Here is a 9,655-nt window from a genome sequence, read left to right on the forward strand (position 1 = left end):
GAGCTCAACAAAACCTTCAATAAATACAAGAGAACTGAACATCTGCAGCTATTGTTTCAGCTGTAAATCTTGTGAATGCTTTTTACTGTAGCAACAAACTGCTAATAAATCCAACTTTCATTGCCAGAAACATATAAAGGACAGGATACACTTCATGATGTTTTCTCAGTGTCCTCCCCGAGCCCATGCACTCAGGCATATTGTTTCCAGATATATTTTATAAGTAGCAGTGATACACTGTCCCCTCTACCCTTTTCCTTGACTGATGAGACAGAGAACACTGACTGAGTGCCATTACCTGGCACTACCTCCCTCCTGCCCAACAGCAATGGGAGGCTTCATGCTTACAATTCTTGTTAGCTTTAGCAGCAATCAGAATTAATTGCACACGTATCATTTGGCAAACAGACTCTTTTTAAATTCCCCACGAAGCAACTCAAGTGCTGTTCCTGCTACTGTGCAAAAGCAAGTTCCCTGGCCTGCTTTTAATACATATATTCAATACGTAGGACTGACAGGCCAGCCACAGAGAAGGATGCTCTGTAAAGCCTCATATTTTCAATTTTAAATGCTAATTCAATAAAGTAGCACAAAACCTAGGCACTTCTCAGTAACAATAGTTTCCATATAAAAAAATAAACAACCTAGAAATGATCTCTACAAGTAAGATTTACAGAAGCATTCACATGGCACATAGCTTTAATCCCTACTAACTACAAAAATCACTGGCTTGTTTTTCCTTTCACTTCCTATTACCACATTCTGTTCAGAATGAGGGCATGATAGAGCCAAAGAGAAACTGAAATTGCTTGGCATCACTGAAAAGCTGAACTAAACAAAAGATCACCAGCCTTATACCCAGTGTCTGAAAATCTCTGTAGAAGTTAAGTTGGTTTAAATTCAGGCAGAGGGAGGTTGAAGGTGCATGGCTTGTCAGCCAGCTGTGTTCCATGTGTTCTACTGTACTCTTGGGTGTCCTTACTCAATTTTTTCTCTGCCTCTTCATTTCTTGAAGGTTTGAAACCCACCACCATCTGCAGCCTTCAGAAATGTAATGGTGGGCTAATGTGTAAATTATCAAAGGTTTCTTTGTCTCCAGATCCTCATTTATTAAGCAAAACTGAAAAGGAAGGAGAGGAGAACTGTTCCACAGATAACTAACTTGTTGCCACCTACCTCAAAGCTAAAGATGACATTATAAACATTTATCTGAGACAGTTCAGCATAGGCTGTTGAGTCAGGGAAGGCTGCAAATTCAAAGTTTATCCTAGAGATGTATAATTTGTTTTCTGGGATCTCAGCATTTTGCTGGTGTTCCTCCTTAGCAAGTTCCATGTAGCTCTGCTGTACTGCTATTTCCACAGCTGGCCATCTGCCTTCTAGAAGCAGAGACATCTAAAACTACAGGAAAGCAACAGCTTAGTGGACCCTTACTACTAAAGGCAGAGAAAAATATTTCAGTGCTAAAGATAGAGGAAAAGATTTGAGTATCAAAGATTTCAATATGAGAAGAGGGAAAAGGAACTGGAAAAAGAGAAAACTACTATCTCATATAAAATTCATTTATAAACAATTTATTTTCCCAGAGATTTACACAGTGTATTCTATAGAAATACTTGTCATCACAAAGGGCATCAGACATCAGAAGTCAACGGGTTTTGCAAACATGAAGGATTGGCCATGGTCACTAAATACAATAATAAACAGATAATGCTGGTATGTCAGGAAGTGACTTAGTGCATAAAACTATTTTCTCAGTTAAGAAGAGTTACATTCCAGAAAATACACTTCTAAGAAAACCATATTTCAATTTGGCATTTATTCCATTAAGCTCAAAAAAAGCCAAAAGCACTTTCTGTTGCCAGGAGATACATTAGTATCAACACATGACATGGGTTTCCAGACAACTTTTTAGAAGCTTTTCTTTGATTAAAGACATGCAGGTAGAATGTTCTGGAGAAGCTGTAAACAGCTGCATTATAGCAACAGATATGACTTCACAAGGAGGTTGATTACCTTCTACTTGGAAACTGAGTGACTGTAAGAAGATTTCCATTTTTAGGGAGTGCTGCCACCGATGTTTTGCTAGTTGGTATTTACTAAACAGACCAAAACAGGTGTATGTTTGGTTCAGGGCAGTTTAAGGGAAAGCTGCTTATTCTTTTACAAACTAATCCCTCTTCCCTTGTGTTCAGTCACATAATAGTCTGCAGTTCACAAGTACCAAATACTAGCTAGCATTGTAAAGATGGAATCAATAGCATAATCCTATTAAATTCCGCAATGCAGGCTACTTTTCAGATATATAGTGGAATCCGCTTAAATCGATTTTTTTTTTTAATAAAAGGTAGGGTTATGTGAGGCTCTAGCTAGAAACCTAAAATATATTGTCTACATAATGCTCTTAAGATAGCAGTTCAGTCTGTTTTCTTCTGTACAATTTCTGTGTGTTGGCTGGATTGTAACTGTGATGCTTTACTAGATGAACTTCCAAAACAAAACCAGCATTTCCTTAGTTATTGCAAACATAGAAAAATGAAAGAATTTATAAGTTTTCTCACATAAGTCTTCAATGAGAAGCACACATCCAAGTGTATGTAAGCTATTGCTGTGATTTCATCCCAGCCCAACACAGCCACACACTCACTCCCCACCAGAGAAAGAATGGAAAGGGTAAACGCCAGAAAACTTGTGGGTTGAGATAAAGTCAATTTAACAGGGAAGAGCCACACACAAAAGCCAAGCAAAACAAGGCATTAATTCACCACTTCCCGTGGGCAGGCAGGTGTTCAGACATCTCCAGGAGAGCAGGGCTCCATCACAGCTAACAGTGACTTGGGAAGACAAAACCATCACTTAAAATCTCCCTGCTTTCCTCCACCTTCTCCCCACTCTATATTCTGAGCATGATGCCACATGTCTGGCATATCCCTTTGGTCAGTTGGGGTCACCTGGCCGGGCTGGGCCTTTTCCCACCTTCCCAGGCACCCTCAGCTTCCTCCAGGTGAGGCAGCACAAAAAGCAGAGAAGTCCCTGGCTCTGTGTAAGCTCTGCTCAGCAATAACAAAAACATCTGTGTTATCAGCCCTGTGTTCAGCACAAATCCAAAACACCTCCCCATAGCAGCCACTGGGACAGGAATCAACTCTGCCCCAGCCAAATCCAGCACATCCACCCCATTCTGTACTATTTATATCATGCTAAGATTCCACACTATGGAATAGAACTTCATTGCCCACCACCCCCCTTTCCCCTCTTTAATATAACACACAAATATCATTCACTTCATCTATGGAGCACCCTACAAAATGTCTACAGAACTCATTTAGTGCATGACTTTGGTGGATCTCCTCCATTTTTTACTCATTCACAAGTCACAATCCCTTCAACTCAAGCTCAGACCAAAGTCCCAGCCTGTCCAGCACAGCAACAGCAGCCACATGCTGGCCACCTGCCAGCCCAGGCACATCCATGGCTGTTATCAAAACACCCCCAGGCACAATACAGGGAGGTGATGAGAAGTGCAGCACCACAGCAAGGAGTGAAAGCCACTAACAAGCACTGGGCTCTGCTGGACAGTCATGGGAACAAGCCCCATGGCAAGCACAGGAGCCTGTTCATTACAGGCTAAACAGCACAACCAGACAAATTCGATCTGGTACATCCCATCAGATCTGTCATCTCAGACCCCTCGAGCCTATCACCGGGCACCAAATGAGGCTGTTGGGGTTTGGGAACAGCATTCCCCAGTTCAGTGTCCCCACCGAGATTCTTCCCACACCATTGTCCCTCCTCCCCTGCCACAGGATGGAGAGAACTGGAAGCACAAAAGCAAAGAACACAAGTTGAGATAAGAACAATTTACTGGAAATAGCAATGGGATAAGAAAAAGAAAACAGTCACAGCAGCACTACTAACGACAGAGAATAAAAGATATAATGCACATATAAAAACCCCTGATAACAGACAGTACCAATGGCTTCCTTCATCACATTTTCTCAACCAGAAGGAACCCCTTCTTCCCAGAAAACAGTCCCTTTCCCCTGCCAATAATGTAAGGTGTGTAGAATAACCTCTGGGTCCTAGTCATGTCCCCTCCCAGCTACTGCAAAAAAATTAACTCTGTCCTAGCCAGAACCAGGACCGTTATTGATACCTAATTGACAAAATTCCTTCACTAACAAAATCAGAGTACTACTTTTTTTGAAAGTTAGTGTTAGCATTTACTTGAGCATCTTTCTGGATAATCTCTCTTGTACAGTTTACTTGATCACAAACTTTGTCTGTTCATATTTGAAAATTGGTGGATCTTGAAATCTCTTTTGAAAAACTGTCATGCTTGAACCAATAGGAAGATGCAATGCCTTTCCCCACAGGAATACAGCAAGGGTCTAAATTCCACCTGTGACACTAGCCACCTGATCCTTGAACCAACCAAAACAAATGTTATCTAGTGCCTAGTACCCAACCCACACCCAGGCCACTGCAGTGTGTGTTATGGGGATAGTGCTGATGGCAGACTGAGATTTCCAGCTGTGGCAGTGGAAGGTGATTTATCCAGTGAGTCATGCCATAGTCCATACATATTCCAGGAAACCCAGAGATTTGTCTCGTGTCTTTCAGAACTAAGAAAGCACATGCAGGAATTTAAGAAATTCTATTTCCACAAAAAAGATCTGTACATGTTTGAACTTCTACCTTTCTCTGTACCACAAACACGTCCCAGCTGTGCAGCCACTGCAGATCCTGATGTTATCTGCAAATGTACAAAAAATTTGGGTCTTTACAGTACCTCGAGTACTTTGAGAATCACAAAAATCTGTAACTACAGTTTTCAAGGCAGAAAATCACAACAACTCTATGATCAGGATGATAAACTGACATTGCCAAAGAGATGGCAGATTTCTCATTTCTGCGGGCAATAAAAGTACATACTCAATGTTTTCTAGACTAATTTGATGCATTTTGCAGATTAATTTCTGTTGCTAACTCCATACAATATCAGAATTCCTGTATTCACAAATCATCAGCAGCATCCCTCACATGTGCAGTACTACCTAGACATCTTCTCTGAAATGAAATCCTGGGAACAGACAGGAACTGAGGGCCAGGCAATGTCTCTGCTTGACCTTCTGGTGCAGCAGGGCCACAGAGGAGCTGGGGAGAGCACCCAGAACCCTGCCTTTGACCCATCCATCTCCCACATTTTAAATGAACCCCTCAACAGATCACAACATGTTACAAAGGTTTGGGATTGACAGGAGAGAAAAAAAAAAAGGAGCAAGTGTAGCAGTCTCATTAGGATTCTGCTCTCAAAGACTCCACACAGCTTTGTCTTTTGAAGAGTAAAAGCCTCTTAAACAAGTCAGCAATAGCTCAGTCCCCCCAGAACAGCTATGGTAACAGGCTGCATTGCACAAACACGTTTCTTGAACTGCTTTCCCAAGTCCCTGCTAATGCAAACCTGTGGAGTGAAATAAATGCAAGACAGCTCTTTTGTCTCCCTGGATTTTTTAAAACACTCCACATGACAAGTATATCACTCTTGCTTCCTGTCTTTTGCCTTCTGTTAGAAATGATTCCTCGAAATGCACATTTCTGAGATATGCAACTAAAATCCACAAAATCTGCTGCACAACTGCAGTTAAAGTTAACCAAAGATTTCAGAGATTTTTGTTCTAGAGAATCCACTTGGTAGTGCACTTTGAGATGCACTTGTTCAAGCTCTTGAACAAACTTTTTAATGGTTAACAGGAGTGCCTTAGGGTGGTTACACAATTATGCTAATCAGGGGCCATAACAAAATCAATTTACCCACCCTAAAAAAAACAATTGTAGCTCTTCTTATTTTTAGAGACTGGCAGGCAGAAATGTTGATTTTCCCTTCCACTCCCATTTTCTCTGAAAATCTGGACACTGCCCTCTGCCAGCACTGAGCTGTCCTGCCTGGAGTACCTGCAGGGAAGTGCTCAGTGCCACATCTGGACTGGGCAGCCAGGGCTGCTGCTTCAGAACTTCGTGGCTACTGCATCGGGCTTGAAAAAAACTAAGATCAAAACAGCACAATCAGGGAAATAAAATTACTTCAGCACTGTCATATAGATGTTTAATACTAAAACTAGATGGACTGCTACTCTTTTGCCTTGCCTAACCTGAAGGAAAAAGTATGATTATAAGCAAGGTACAGGGGGCAGGCTACCTCAGGCTCTTTCTCTGCAGCAGGTCTAAAAATCCTCTATGGGAATTTGATCCCTTCTGTACAACTTTCTGTTACTGAGCGTCAGGGTTCTATTACAAAAATCCCTAAGATATTCAACCATTTGCTTTAAAACCTTTCTGCCATACTTGTCCACCTGAAAGACAAACCTTGGCCATAAAGGGGCAAGAAGCATGAACTTATTAACAAAATGTCTAAAAAACAAACTAATTTCTGATTAATAAATCACAATAGTAGCATTAATCTCAAGAGTAAATGACGAAAACCACAAAGAAAAGGTCAGATTTTGAGATTTCTACTGATAAAAGATGTATGCTAGTTGTACTAGGATATTGGTTGTCCTAATCCTTATATGTACACCCAAGTTTCTACAGCGTGGAATCAAAGATCAAAATAAAGTACTTACAAGTTAATACACACTTGCTCCATGCACAATTCTAAACACAAGGCAAATCTAGCCTATTTTGAAGGGCTGACAAGGCCAGTATTGTTTCCCATCTCCCTGCTCCATCCCTTTGCCCTTGTGAGACACTTGGACTGAAGAAGCAGAAACTATACTATCCTCCCAAAAGCACACCACTGACATAGCTGGCATACATAAAATTACACATTTTATTTATAAAGCATAGGAAGTCCTAAGCATTTTAGAAAGTCTCAAAGTGACAAAAGTCAAATAAATATACATGCTTAGGGTAGCATATGCAGTGCTGTGTTCATTTGAAAGATGCTCGGGGACTCAGCGCTTTAAGAAATCCATGAATTTCTCAAGTGCATCATCCTTGCCCTTTGAACAGAGAGATGAGCTCATGGCAGAAATTCTTTCAACACCCCTGGAAGGAAGAGGACCACTTAGAAGCAGTGGCTGGAAAGCCCCTGGCACAGGACCCAGCAGTAGCACCAATTTCCCTGAACAGCACAGAGCTCTTTTGAAAAGAACTACAGGATTAACAAGTCTGATTTCTCATGATTTGAATACTATTGACTTTAAATTTAATAAATGTAGATAGAGGCCTATACACCTCAGGGGTGAGAACAAATTGCAGCATAAAAACCTTCACTCATAATGGCTAGAAGGTCAACATAATTAGCAAAAAGCATTTCCATTTCTTTCTTTCCTTCTCTTTACTTTATAAGCAGAATAAATATTAAAAAAAAACAACCCCAACCTGAAACAATGATGTGTTTTCTATCAGACACTGACAAATGGACAGGGAAAGAACAGTTTAACATTTCTAAGATTGCTTCCTGTTATTTTTACATGTACAAGAGAAACATCAGTGATGTAAAAGTATTATACAGAATACAACTGTTTTAACTGGTACTGCTGAGGCAAAGAAAATAAAGCACACTGCATATTCGGTGAGTCATTCTAGATAGAAATCATAGAGAGATGTTAAGAGCTAAGTGTGCCAAAGAGTTCTCAAACAGGACAAAATTATGTGATTAAAAAGAACAGTCCCAGTGTTATCAACAGCTCGATGGGACAAGAGCTTTGCAGTGCTTTGGTCTTTCTTACCATCTGATCGGGAAGGAGAGAAAAAGGTGAACACCAGTGGTACAGGTCAGCAGCACATCTACAGTGGCATAAATGAGAATGTGTCTATCCATCTAATGATTTAACTTCAATGGGTTAATTAGTTAGGAAAAAAACTGTGTAACCAAGCATGACCACGGAAAGTATTTTCTGTGGAACAGTTCTGATAGTTAAAAAGAAGGAGGGGGAAAAGTGCTCTTGCAAAGATCCATTTTGTAAGTGGTACAGTTTTATGTTGCCCTTTAAGACTAGACAGAAGGGGAGAAGAAAACTTATGATTCAGAAATAAGCCTGAATCATTTTTCCCTGGAACAACACTTCGAGGACAGTATTCACCCTGCTGTATTAAGTGTTAACATGACTGTATAACTCCTACACACAAATATTTCTAACTTGTCACCTGAATTTTCTAATTAAAACATTTATAGTGCCTTTAATCCAAATCAATTGAATATCACCATAACAATCTGGTGGAGGATCTGATCTGCAAACCAGCATGGTTCTAGAAATCCACACTAAAGTGCATATATGTATATATACATACATGATACACCTGACCCAGTACATTTTGCTATTTGATGAGTCATTAACACAAACCTAGTCATAAGCATATTTTACTCTCATTATACATACTTATTTTTAATTTCTAAACATATAAACCCAGATTTTTTTTCCATACTTACAGCATCTAACACATTTTTTCCCTTCACTCATAAGGAAGAAAAATGTTCATATCCATAAAAATTAGTGTGTCTTCAGTAATCAGAAAATTGTCATCTAATTGGCAGATACAGAGTTTATTACTTAGATTTTAGTAAGCCTAAATTAATGAGCATGAGAGGGGAGATTTGGTTTTGTAGGGACCAGGTTCACATTCTACTGAACAGAAAATTGTTTGCCTAAGTAATGGACTTCAGAATTCAGCCTTTGAGTAGTCCAGTGAAAGAGCTATGAACAACTATTGTGTCAAAATTTTGTTTGGAGAATGCCCTAAAGCTTCTTTTTGTGTAATTCATGTAAGCCTTGAACTTTGGCCATTAATCAACCCAGTGCTTGCATACCCTAAAAAACAAAATCTTATGTCATGCATCATTAGATGATTTCACACTGCTCCTCCAGTCTGGCTCACTGATGTTAAACACTGTCTTGGAAAATCTCTTTGTACAGTTTGGTAGTCTCAGTATCATACTTGTAGTACAATGAGTCAATGATAACTTATGCTGTAATCCAAATAATTATTAAACTTCTTAAAAATTCTTCATCTATATATTTTTTTCCTTCATTTGTTTTCTGTACTTAACTTACAATTATTTTGTACAGAGTCACAGACCATCACTTCATCGTAGGAGAGGTTAAGTGCCCTCCCCATCTATTCAAACAAAAAGGGCAAGCAGGCTCAACCAAACTTCGTATAAGTCCAAAAGTCAGTGTATTTGTCTGGTTTCTTCCTCAAGCCATCAGAATCCTAATCCAAGAATAGTTCACACTTAAGGGGGGATATGCTTGATAAGGCACTTGCTGCTCATCATAAGGAAAGAATGTGAAAGGCAACCTACTGAAGGCAGGGAGCCAGAATTTTCTTTCTAAACAATTTCATTTTAAAAAACATTGACTTTCACTAACCCAAAAGTATGGCCATGATTGTTACTTTCTGTGGAGTTTTATTCTGCCCACAGCTGCTGTGGGAGGAAAATCTCCAGAGGAGCAGCAGGACTAAAGCTGACTCCTCACGAATACAGTGCCCTGTTCCTACTGATAGGAAAATCTTTTATACCACAAGTCACCCCAAGAGTTTATGTTCTGCAACAGATAGTGTAGCATTGCAACTAAAGCTGAGTTGACTGAGGGCAGAAGTTATTTTTGAACTGCACAAAACTATGTCTTTTTTTTTGTTTTGCTGTATT

The sequence above is a fragment of the Sturnus vulgaris genome, chromosome 4, assembly GCF_052056855.1.
Source record: "Sturnus vulgaris isolate bStuVul1 chromosome 4, bStuVul1.hap1, whole genome shotgun sequence".
Taxonomy (NCBI): Eukaryota; Metazoa; Chordata; class Aves; order Passeriformes; family Sturnidae; genus Sturnus; species Sturnus vulgaris.